Here is an 11,084-nt window from a genome sequence, read left to right on the forward strand (position 1 = left end):
GGGAATACAAATACTAACTGAAAAAAAGGTAGTCCCTGACCTCAAGGAACTTACATCCCAAGGGAGGATGACAATACACAAAAGCACCTGAAAAGGGTGAGGAGTGCCAATGAGGAGCATTGTATGAAAAGTATTATGAAGATGAGTCAGTTATTTAGCAAAGAGAAGAAGGCATTGTTGGTATGAGCCTTCTTAAAGTAGAGGTCCTAGGAGAAACAAGCCAATCAGTGGGAGAGGCTTCAGGTAGCATACTTCCAATGTGAAAAGTAGTCTTAGGGCAGGGTAAGCTTCCAGAATACTGAAATTTATAAGGCTTGGAAGAGTAAGTCCCAAAAAGATATTAACAATGCCTCTTGGAGAGGAAGCGAGACCTCACGACATTCCTAAAGATCACTGATCACATGGCCTGAATTATTTAGAAATTCACTTTCTAAAGTTCCTTTCCACTCTGGATTCCTTTGGCCAAAACATTTTTTTCTTCTCATTCCTCAGGTGATGATATGAATCCATGGAGCGGGGTTCACGATAGGTGATGCTTCAACCCATGATCGACTGGCCCTCTCGGCCCTTGAAAGCATGTTAGTGGTATCCATTTAATACAACCTGGGAATCCTTGTGTTATTTAAGTAAGATTTGGAATCTGGTAATTCAACCAACACACAACAAGAAATGTGAATCTTGTCTTACTAGCAGAGTCATTGGTACACCCCATTTCTGAAATTCAGTGATTCTTAGGGCACCTGTTCTTAAGAGGCTCTGAAAGCATGTAATGGTCTTACTCTATCAGAGAATATTTCTATTTTCTGCTTTGATTTCCTAGAATCAGGCATGTGTATGGGTCTATCAGGATGCTTCTATAATGTAATCTTGAGTATAATGTAAATATTGAGTATTTTATATGTACAAATTATGCAATTCAAATAAACAAACATTTAATGAAGTACCTAATATTTGCATGATTCAGGATGGGAGGGGTAGACAAAGGTTGAAATGGCAGTCATCTTGCTTTCAAGCAGTTTACAATCTAATTGGAGTGGGAGAAACTAAAAAAAACATAGCTATTATATATGGGCAGCTGGTGGTGCAATGGATAGAGTACCTGGTGTAGCATCAGTAAGACCTAAGTCCAGATCCAGTTGGTTTGACTCCAGGTAAGTCACTTAATAATGTTTGCTTCAGTTTCCTCATCTGTAAAATGAGCCAGAGAAGGAAATGGCAAACCACTCCAGTATCTTTGCCAAGAAAATCACAAATGGAATTGTGAAGACACAACTAAACAATAAAAGCAACAAATATGATTCAAGGGAGAACAAGATAAGTACAAAAGGGAAGTGTAGGTAAATATCCTATGAGAAATTTGAGCAGGGAAAGATCCTTTTGAATCTAAGAGGAAAGAGTATACAGGGAAGACTTATGAAGAAATTAGCATCTCCTTTGATCCTTAAAGAAAAAGATACACTTAACTAGATATTTAAGGGGTGTGGTAAAATCCTTTCCTGGTATGGGGGATGACATGAGTAATTTCATAGAGATAGGAGAAAGCAGGATGAGAAAGTAGAACATAGTACATATGAGTTTAACTGAGAGTATATAAATGAGAATAATTTGAGAAAAGCCTGACCAGATGGAATCAATCTGTCGAGTCTCGAATGCCAGTATTTAATGAAGGCAATATATAGCTTCCTTCAAATCTCAAACTACACCCTACATCGGACATTTCTTGATCTCCTGAGCAGCTAATGCCTCTTCACCACTCAAAAATAAAATTTTATTTGCTTTGTATATATTTAGTGTACATGTGTACATGTGGTTTTAGTGCACATATGGCTTTCCCCAAAACAACATAATCTCTTTGGGAATATCAACTATTTGTTTCTGATGTCCAATACGTGATAGACAGAAACTTATTCTTTGATGATGCATGTCTGTTGGGTGCTGCGTTGTTTGTATTGGATATCATGTTTCCACTCTTTGCTGGACTTAGGGTTGTCTCTTCCTGGAATTACCAGCATATTTGTGGTTGCTGAACTGTATATACTGTGCTATCATTTGCTAAGCTTTGTTTCTTCAGTGTCATCCATTGGTCTCTCTGTTGCTACCTACTTATGAAGTTCTCTCCCTGATAAAAAGGAATTCTCCTCCAGGTAAGGGCATATTCGGGTTTTTTTAAATAATATTTTTCCAGTGACATATAAAAGCAATTTTTAACATTCTTAAAAAGAATTTGAGTTCCAAATTCTCTCTCTCCCTTCCCCTACTCCCCTTCTTTGAGAAGGTAAGCAATTTGATGTAGGTTACACATGTGCAGTCATGCAAAACATATTTCCATATAAGCCATGTTGTAAAAGAAAACAGATCAAAATAGCCCCCTCTGAACAAAAAGAAAAGAAGTTTAAAGAAGTATGCTTCTACATTCAGACACTGTCAATTTATTCTCAGGAGATAGATAAACCTTTTCATCATAACTCTTTTGGAACTGCCTTGGGTCATAGTATTTCTTAGGATAGCTAAGTCATTTACAATTGATCATACATTATTGCTCTTACTGTGTACAATGTTCTCCTTCTGTTCACTTCAGTTTGTATCAGTTCATAGAAGTCTTTCCAGGTTTTTCTGAAACCCACCTGCTTGTCATTCCTAATAAAGCAATAGCATTCCATCACAATCATATGCCACAATTTGTTCAACCATTCCCCAATTGACGGGCATCCTCTCAATTTCTAATTCTTTGCCACCACAAAGAGAGCTGCTATAAATATTTAAGTACATATGCATACTTTTCCTTTTATGATCTCTTTGGTATACAGATCTAATAGCGGCGTTGCTGGATCAAAGTGTATGGGTAGTTTTATAGCCCTTTGGGCACAGTTTAAAATTGCTTTCCAGAATGGTTGGATAAAATTCCCAACTCTTCCACCAGTACATTAGTGTCCCAACTTTTCCACGTCCACTGCAACAATTGTCATTTCTTTTTTCTGACATATTAGGTACTTCAGAGTTGTTTTAATTTCTATTTCTCTAATCAATAGTGAGTTAGAGTATTTTTTTCATAAGACTATAAATAGCTTTGATTTCTTCTTCTGAAAACTCACTGTCCATATCCTTTGACCATGCCAATTTGGGAATGACTCCTATTCTTTTTGATTTAATTCAGTTCTCTACATTTTTGAGAAATGAGACTTTTATTAAAGAAACTTGCTGAAATCAGCCCTGCACTGCTCCCCCCCACACACACACACACAAACAGTTTTCTTCTTAACTTCCCAACTTCTCTGCACTGGATTTCTTTGTACAAAATCTTTTTGTAATTTAATGTAATAAAAATTATCCATTATATTTCCTATTTCAATGCTCTCTATGTCCTACTTTGTATCAAATTTTTCCTTTATACATGGATATGACAGATATTCTGTGATAACTTAATTTGCTTATGGCATCTCCCTTCATGTTTTAATCATATATCCTTTTTGACATTTCCTTGGTATATGGTATGAGATTTTGCAAACTGTTGTCCAAGTTTACTAGAAGTTTTTATCAAAAAGTGAGTTCTTCTTTCCAAACACTTGGATCTTTGTGTTTATCAACACAAAGTTGATAAACACAGAGTACTATAGTACTCTGATCATTTACCACTGTGTATTATGTACCTTATCTATTCTATTGTTTCACTGTTCTACTTCTTAGACATTACCAGATTGTTTGCATGGTTATCACTTTGCAATACAGTTTGACATCTGGTAATGGTAGGCTACCTTCCTTCATATTTCTTTTTCATTAATTCTCTTTATATTCTTTGCCTTTTATTATTCCAGATGAATTTTATTATTTTTTTCTAGGTCTATAAAATACTTTTTTTAGTTTAAGTAGTATGCCATTGAATAAGCAAATTAGTTTGGGTGGAATTTTCATTTGGATTATATTGGTTTGGTCTGTCCCTGAACAATTAATATTTGTTTAATTGTTTAAAACTGTGTTTAATTGATTAAAAGAAATTGTATTAATATAATCCCCAAATTTGTCAGGGCAAGTAGACTCACAAGCGTTTGACTACAGTTATATAATTTTTTCTATATTTTTATTGTTAATATTTTATTTGTTATCAGTGTTCTATAATCACTTCCATATATCTTAGATTTCTTTCCCCTGCCCTCCTTCCCCTTCTTCTCTCCCCCTCTCTTTTCCCAAGTTGGCATACAATTTTGTATAGGTTCTACACATACATTCCTATTAAATATATTTTCACTTTAGTCATGTTGCATAGAAGAATTAAAATTAAAGAGAGAAATCATAAAACAAATCAAAACGTAATACAAAAGCAAATGGTCTGCTACATTTGCGAACGAATTCCATAGTTCTTTCTCTGGATGTGGAAGGCATTTTACCTTAAGAAACCATTGGGAATTGCTGAAGTCTTTGCATTGCAAGGAAGTTATGTCTACAAGAAAAAAATCTTTGCACACTGTAGTTGTTGCTGTGTATAAATTTCTCCTGGTTCTCCTCCTTTCACTCAGCATCAGTTCATATAAGTCTTTCCAGGTCTCTCTGAAGTCTTTCTGTTCATTATTTCTTACAGCATAATAGTATTCCATTACATTTATATATCACAATTTATTCAGCCATTCTCCAATTGCTTGGCATCCCCTTGATTTCCAGGTTTTGGCCACCACAAAGAGTGCTGTTATAAAGATTTTTGTGCATGTCGGACATTTACCATTTTTATGATCTCTTGGGTATACAGTCCTAGAAGAGGTATCACTGGGTCAAAAGGTATGCACATTTTTGTAGCCCTTTAGGCATAGGTCCAAATTGCTCTCCAGAATAACTGGATCAGCTCACAGCTCCACCAACAATAAGTTAGAGTTCTAACTCTCCCACATCTTCTCCAATATTTTTCATTATCCTGTTTTGTCATGTTAGCCATTCTGATAGGTAGGATGTGGTATCTCAGAGTTCTTTTGATTTTCATCTCTCTAATCAATAGTGATTTAAAGCATTTTTTCATATGACTATAGATAGCTTTGGTTTCTTCCTCTGAAAACTGCCTGTTAATATCATTTGACCATTTATCAATTGGGGAATGACTTGTATTCTGGTACACTTGACTCAGTTCTCTATATATTTTAGAAATGACACCTTTATCACAGACACTAGTTACAAAAATTCTTTTCCAGTTTTCTGCTTCCCTCCTAATCTTGAATGCATTTGGTTTGTTTGTGCAAAAACTTTTCTATTTAAAGTAATCAAAATTATGCATTTTACACTTCATAATGTTTTCTGTCTCTTCTTTAGTCAAAAATTGTTCCCTTCTCCATAAATCTGATAAATACACAATTCCTTGCTCCACAAATTTGTTTATGGTTTTTAATCCATGCTGCTATACATCTCCGTTTTATGAGACAGTTCATCCCATTCACATTCACAGTTATGATTACTGTGTCTTTCCCTTCATCCCCATTCACCTTTTTTGTGCTTTTGGTTCTCCCTTTCCCTCCTCAATAGAGTTTTAATTTTTGACCACCTCCTCCCTCAGTCTTCCCTCCCTTCTTTCACTCCCTCTCCCTTTTAATTCCCTTTTTCCCTTACTACTTTTTTCCCTTCATTTTATCCTCACCTCCCTTTCATTTCCCCCTTTCCCTCCTACTGCCTATAGAGCTAGTTGTATTTCTATACTTAACTGAGTTTGTTGTGTGTTCCTTTTATCGAATCAGATGAGAGTACATCTCAAACAATACTCATCTCTCTCCCCTCTTTCACTCTACTATAGCATATTTTTGTGCCTCTTCCTGTGATGGAGTTTATTTTTTTCCCTGCACCCTTCTTTTCACATGTCCCATTTCAATCGCTTTGCACCCTTAAATTACATTTGTTATCATCACATCATTAATTTGTGCTCACTCCCTCTATCTATGTATATCCCTTTTGCATTTCATAATAAATATACAATTCTCAAGGTTAAAAAGAATTACCTTCACTTGTAGGAATGTAAACAGTTTGTCCATATTGTGTAAGTTTTTTCCTCCAGTTTATCTTTTTATGCCTCTCTTGAGATCTTCATTTGAAGATCAAATTTTCTGGTGAGTTCTGGTCTTTTCATCAGAAAGATCTGAAAATCCCTTTTTTCATTGAATGTATATCTTCTTGCCTGAAATATTATGCTCACTTTTGCTGGATAATTAATCCTTGGTTGTAGTCTCAGCTCCTTTCGCTTATGGAATATCATATTTCAATTCCTTTGATCTTTTAATGTAGAAGCTGCAAGGTCCTGTCTGATCCTGACTCTGCCTCCTCGATATTTGAATTGTTTCCTTTTGGCTGCCTGCAGTATTTTCTCCTTTACTTGATAGCTGTAGAATTTGGCAATGATATTCCTTGGTGTTTTTAGTTTGGGGTCCCTTTCAGGAGGTGAATAGTGGATTCCTTCAAAGACTATTTTGCCCCCTGGATCTAGAACTTCTAGGCAATTTTCCTTGATGATTTCTTGGATGATATTGTCCAGGCTATTTTTTTATCATGGATTTCTGGTAGATCAATAATCCTTAGATTTTCTCTTCTTGAACTATTTTTCAGGTCAGTTGTTTTTCCAATTAGATATTTTACATTTTCTTCTATCTTTTCATTCTTTATATTCTGTTTAACTGATTCTTGATGTCTCGTAGATTCATTAGCTTCTACTTGCCCAATTCTACTTTTTATCAAATTGTTTTCTTCAGTTAACTTGCAACTCCTTTTCCATCTGTCCAGTTGTTCCTTTTAAGGACTTATTTTCACCAGTTAGGTTTTGTACTTCCTTTTCCATTTGTCCAATTTTTCCTTTTTAAGGAGTTATTCTCTTCACTGAATTTTTTTTTCATATTTTTTAAAAAAAAACATTGGTCAGTTTCCTTCTATTTCTCTAACTTGAGTTTTAAAGTCCTTCCAGAGCTCTTCCAAAAAGGTTCTTTGTTCTTCCAAACAGTTCATATTCCCTTCTGAAGATTCAGATTGGAATACAGTCTCAATGCTGACTTGTTTGGTATTTATGTTTTGATCCTTGTTCCCATAGAAAGATTCTATGGTCTTTTCTAGTCTGTTATGCTTTTTACTCATGATAATTACCCATTTCCTGACTTTTAAGCTGGATCTCTATGTCTATGGCACAGGCAGCTGTGTCCCATGGTTCTTGTGCCTAAAACTTGAGGCTTTGTGTGTTGTGGCCTCTGGTTCTTTCAGCTAGAAATTAAATGCTGCAGCTTACATCGTGCTGAAGTAGCTGGTGTTTGAAAGCAGAGGCCAGCTAGGTATTTTGGGGTTTCCCTGTAGCTACCTTAGAGGTAGCCTGTTAAGTGTGGGGGAGGAGTAGTCTAGACCCCAGAGGCTCCTTTGCTGAGCTAGACCATAGACAAGCTCAGCTTTCTTCCCTAGTGTCTTCATGATTTTACTGGGGTGCTGGGGCACACCTGCAGTGTTATAATTTCACTTTCTTTTCATAGGTGTTTTATTAGTTTTATTATCCATTTCAATGCTCCCATCCATATTGCCCCCAACCTCCTCTGTAAATTAGAAAGAGAAATAAAAACATTAGCACAAGTGAATACATTAGATAATGCAAACAATAGACTGCTCTATCCTCTTCTACCTCATTGCTGTGAGGGAGGAGCTATGTTTCATCACCTGTTCTCAAGGACCTCCACTGCTGTTTCTATTACTCTGAGACAAACTTCATTAGTAATCTTGCCATTTATATAACAGACATTGTACACATTATTTTCTGATTTCTGCTTATTTCATTCTATATTAGTTCATATACAATCTTTGTATTTCTTTGAGCTCCAAATACTAATGAATTTATATTTCTTAATAACATTCCCTTACATATACATATGTCTATATATATGTATACTTTTCTGTTTATAAATGAATATTAAGCAAAATTGAGATGAAATGATTAAAGTTATTGCACAGACTATCATAAATCACTTTCAAGATGTAAAGTATTTTAGAAAATGTATATATAGCATTTCAGAAAGAGGACAGTTAGGTGGCACAGTTGACAGTGTTCTGGGCCTGGCATCAGGAAGACTCCTCTTCCTGAGTTCAAATTCGGCTTCAGACACTTAGTAGCTGTGTGACCCCAGGCAAATCACTTAACCCTGTTTCCCTCAGTTTTCTTATCTTTACAATGGGCTGGAGAAGGAAATTGCAAATCACTCCAGTATGGTTGTCAAGAAAAACTAAAATGAGGTCAGAAAGAATCATTCCTGATGGAAAATGACTGAAAAACAATTTTAAAACCTTTAGAAAAATTAGAATCTTTGACCCTAGGTTCACATAGCACTCTCGCAAGAGGGCTAAGATGGCATGGTTGTTGTCCTTTGTCTTCAAATAGGACCAAAATGACATCACCATGATAACATGAAACTTCAGTGTGTCTGACTGGCTAATCAGACCAATATGAGCTCAGAATGCTCTACTGCAGGTTGGTCACAGATAGTCTGAGTGAATATTTGCAGTGGATTTATTAATTAGCACCTCTTGCATTTACTTTGTGCTGTTTCAATTCTGCTTTGCTGAAAGAGCACTGCACCCTTTCTGATGTGGGCACATCATGCTGAGCAGTCTTGTGCCAGTGTCTCCCATGTTGCACAGTCAAATCCAAAGTTCTTGAAAAAGACCATAAGAGTATCTTTTTGTCGCTTCTTCTGGCCACCATGTGATCGCCTGCCTCATACGAGTTCTTCATAAAATAGTCTTTTTGGCAAGCGCACATTTTGCATTTGAACAACGTGGCCAAGCCATTGGAGTTGCACTCTCTGAAATATAGTTTGAATACTCTATGGTTCAGCTTGTGCAAGGACTTCAGTGTCTGGTACCTTATCCTGCCAAGTGATCCTCAGAATCTACCTAAGACAGTTCAAATGGAAGTGATTCATTTTTCAGGCATGGTGCTGGTAGACTATCCATGTTTTACAAGCATATAACAATGAGGTCAGCACAATGGCTTTGTAGACCTTCAGTTTGGTAATCAGTCTGATACCTATTCTCTCTCAAACTTTTCTTCGGAGCCTCCCAAACGTTGAGCTAGCTCTGGCAACATATGTCAGCCTCATTGTCCACGTGTATGTCCATGGAAAGTACACTACCAAGGTAAGTGAACTTATCCACAGCATTCAAAACTTCTCCATTTGTTCTAACTGATAGTTCCATGTATGAATGGTGTTTTGGTGGCTGATGGAGCACCTGTGTTTTTTGGTGTTAATTATTTGACCAAAATTAGCACAGACAACAGAGAAATGATCCATATTTTGTTGTATCTCAGCTTCAGAAGTTGCATTGAGTGGAAAAACATCTGCAAACAGAAAATCATGCAGCAACACTCCCTCCACTTTGCTCTTGGCTTGTAGCCTTTTCAAATTGAAGAACTTACAATCGGTATGGTAGTTGACCTTGATGCCACGTTCATTCTCATTGAAAGCATTTCTCAACATGGCTGAAAACATCGTGTTAAAAAGCACACAGCCCTGTTTCACTCCACTGGTGACTGGGAAAGCACGAGACCATTGTCCATTATCCAGAATCTGGGCAAACATCCCATCGTGAAATTGGCCTACAATATTGATGAACTTCTCCAGGCAACAAAATTTTGACATAATTTTCCATAAGGCCTCACAACTAATAGTGTCAAAGGCCTTGGTCAGATCTACAAACATTGTGTGCAGACCTCTGTTCTATTATTGATATTTTTCCTGGAGTTGTCAGGCAGCAAATACCATATGACTACCCCTTGAAGCCACGTTGACTCTCAGGTATATAACTGTCTTCCAGGTGAAGCAATAGTATTAATAATTTAATTTAATAAGCTGATGCCTATTAAAGATTACTCTAGCAAGAATTTTGCCAGCAATGACTAAGAGAGAGATTCCCCCAGTGACTGTCACAATCTATTCCCTTTACCTTTATGCAGATAGGCAATGGAGGCATCCTTGAAATCCTGGGGTATAACTTCTTCTTGTTATATAACCTGGATAATTTCAGTCAGCTTTTGTATGAACAATTGTACCCCTACCTTACAAATTTCAGCTGGAATAGAATCAGTATTAGGTGCTTTGCCACATGAAAGGAGCCTAATAGCCTTCAAAACCTCTTCATCAGTTGGAACTTCAGCTAAGAGGGGATGGATTTCAACTTCAGGTAAACAGTCAATGGCCAAGTATTGATTGATGAGAGTGTGGTCCTATGGCACTAATTAATGTGCCTCCATCAGCACTGAGTAGTTGTGATGCACCATAGGTTTTTGGTCCATCAATAGCTTTTAGGGAATTGTAAAAGTGCTTTGGATTGTTACTACTAGCATAAAACTGAATTTCATCTATCTTCTTACTGAGCCAGAAATCCTGCATCTCTCTAAGTTTTGCTTGTACTTTGCTTTTGATGGAATTAAATGTTGCTTTCTTAGGGGTGGAAGAACTATCCTGCTGGTAAATCCTGTAGAATTTCATTTTTCATTTAGCAGCTTCTGAATTTCCCCATTATTTTCATCAAACCAATCTTGGTGTTTGCAGTGTTCTGACCCAGATAAGCAAATGCAGTGCTGTACACCAAATCTCTGAACACTGCCCATTCCTTTTCTGCTCCACTCTTGCCAACTATGTGTTGGCTCAACTTTCCCTCCAAGTTAGCAACAAATTGTTAACACTCAGAGAAGAGCTCTAATTTGTTGACATTAATTCTTCTCTTAGACTTTTTGTGTTGGAGGCATCGCTTTTGATGAATGTGAATATTTAACTTGGAAACATTAAGTCTATGATCAGTCCAGCACTCTGAACCACACATTGCATTTGTCACTCTCACATCTTATCTGTCTCTTCTCCTTACAATCACATAGTCTATTAGATGCCAATGCTTGCAGGGAGGGTGCATCCTTGAAGTTTTATTGCATTTAGGTAAACAGAAGACAGTGTTATGATGAGAAGATCAGATGATGCACAAGTCTTCAGCAGTAAATGACAATTGCTGTTGCTGTTTCCAACTCCATTCCTCCCTCATAGGACTCCTTGCCAAGTCCAGTAGTGTGAGCCTATTCTAGCATTAAAGTAGCCCAGAATTAC

The sequence above is a fragment of the Notamacropus eugenii genome, chromosome 1 (assembly GCF_028372415.1).
Source record: "Notamacropus eugenii isolate mMacEug1 chromosome 1, mMacEug1.pri_v2, whole genome shotgun sequence".
Classification (NCBI taxonomy): Eukaryota; Metazoa; Chordata; class Mammalia; order Diprotodontia; family Macropodidae; genus Notamacropus; species Notamacropus eugenii.